Source organism: Anabrus simplex, chromosome X (genome assembly GCF_040414725.1).
Source record: "Anabrus simplex isolate iqAnaSimp1 chromosome X, ASM4041472v1, whole genome shotgun sequence".
In the NCBI taxonomy this organism is placed as follows: domain Eukaryota; kingdom Metazoa; phylum Arthropoda; class Insecta; order Orthoptera; family Tettigoniidae; genus Anabrus; species Anabrus simplex.
In genome coordinates this window covers 26,961,953-26,964,111 of record NC_090279.1, presented here as the reverse complement: position 1 = coordinate 26,964,111, position 2,159 = coordinate 26,961,953, and the positions used below count along the sequence as shown (strand labels likewise).

The following is a 2,159-nucleotide window of genomic DNA, read 5'->3' as shown; positions in this document are numbered from 1 at the left end:
GTGTCCGTCTGTGACTTGCTTGGACGGATTTACTGCTGAATTACATGCCACAGACATTGCAGCATTATTGCTTCTCATCTATGTGTGTCCGCACGTGAATAGCATGGACGGATTTACTGCCGAATAACTTGCCACAGACATTGCAAGAGTAAAACTTTTCGTCCGTGTGAGAACGCATGTGAAAGCAAGGTTGTATTCCCTGCTATAGGATTCGCCACAGAAAGTCTCGTCTGTATGGGTCCACACATGATGAGATAGAGTGTCTTTCCGGCTGAATGATTTGCCACAGACTTTGCAACAGTATGACTTCCTTTCTGTGTGTGTCCGCATATGAACAGTGAGTGTGCTGCTTAGGATGGATGATTTGTCTCAAACATTGCAGCTGTTTGGCTTCACGCCTCTATGGGTCCGCATATGGTCGGTCAGACTGCCTTTCTATATGTTTGATTTGCCAGAGATATTGCAGCTCTAAGGCTTTTCGCCTGTATGGGTACGCATATGATCGGCCAGACCGCCTTTGTTCATGAATGATTTGCCACAGACATTGCAACTGTATGGCTTAACACCTCTATGAGTCCGCATATGATCGGTTAGTTTGCCTCTCATTATGAATGAATGGCACAGACATTGCAGCTGTATAGCTTCTCGCCTGTATGGGTCCGCATATGATCGGTCAGACTGCCTTTCTTTCTGAATGATTTGCCACAGACATTGCAACTGGATGGCTTCTCGCCTGTATGAGTTCGTATATGACACGTTAGAACGCCTTTCAGTATGAATGATTTGCTACAGATATTGCAAGTGTAAGGCTTCTCGCCTGTATGAGTCCGCATATGATCGGTTAGTTTGCCTCTCTTTATGAATGATTTGCCACAGACACTGCAGCTGTATGGCTTCTCGCCTGTATGGGTCCGCATATGTTCGCTTAGACTGCTTTTCTTCCTGAATGATTTGCCACAGACATTGCACCTGTATGGCTTGTCACCTGTATGGATCCGCATATGACTGGTTAGACTGCCTTTCAGAATGAATGATCTGCTACAGACATTGCAGCTGTAAGGCTTCTCGCCTGTATGAGTCCGCATATGATCGGTTAGTTAGCTTCTCTTTATTAATGATTTGCCACAGACACAGCAGCTGTATGGCTTCTCACCTGTATGGGTCCGCATATGTTCGGTCACACTGCATTTCTTCCTGAATGATTTGCCACAGACATTGCAACTGTACGGCTTCTCACCTGTATGGATCCGCATATGACCGGCTAGAATGCCTTTCAGAATGAATGATCTGCTACAGACATTGCAGTTGTAAGGCTTATCGCCTGTATGGGTCCGCATATGATCGGTTAGTTTGCCTTTCTGTATGAATGATTTGTTACAGACGTTGCAACTGTATGGCTTCTCGCCTGTATGGGTCCGCATATGATCGTTTAGTTTGCCTTTCTGTATGAAGGATTTGAAACAGACACCGCACCTGTATGGCTTCACACCAGTATGTGTCCGCACATGTTCGGTTAGATTGCCTTTATTTATGAATGATTTGCCACAGACACCACAGCTGTATGGCTTGTCACCTGTATGGGTCCGCATATGTTTGGTTTGATTGTGTTTCTGTATGAATGATTTGCTACAGACATTGCAGCGGTATGGCTTCTCGCCTGTGTGAGACCGCATAACGTCCGGCCTTTTCCTGAAATTTTTATGAGATACTGAGGAGTCGTTTATAATCGCACCTGTATGCAATCGACTGTCCTCTCTCATCATTTTCCTCTTTGTAAAGCATTTATCAGAAAATACGCAGACTTGGAGCGGGTGGATCTTGAGGTGTTCCGACAAGCTGCTTCAGCTACATAACAACTTTTCGCAGTGATCGCACTTGAAAGGTCGATCTTCCTTGTGTCTCTTCAGATGTCGAAAGAGGTCCAACTTCCCAGCCAGGATGTCACTGCACACTCTACACCTAAAACTAGCTGATCCGCCGTCCGGAGATTGATGATCTCTATAGCTCACCTCGGGTCTCGATCTACAGTGACAAATTAAAACCATGTGACCAATAGTTCAACAGCCAACTCCACTACAACTCTCACACAGGGGATTTGCTACTGGACATTCCAATCACTGATATCCAGTGCACAGAGCTCGTTACTGATAAACATTACA

General features: G+C 45.3%; 1 pseudogene; it reads right to left on the bottom strand.

Annotated features, from left to right (window-relative positions):
* Positions 1-605: 605 nt before the first annotated feature.
* LOC137503242 (zinc finger protein 33B-like) lies at positions 606-1,673 on the bottom strand (annotated as a pseudogene).
* Positions 1,674-2,159: the final 486 nt, after the last annotated feature.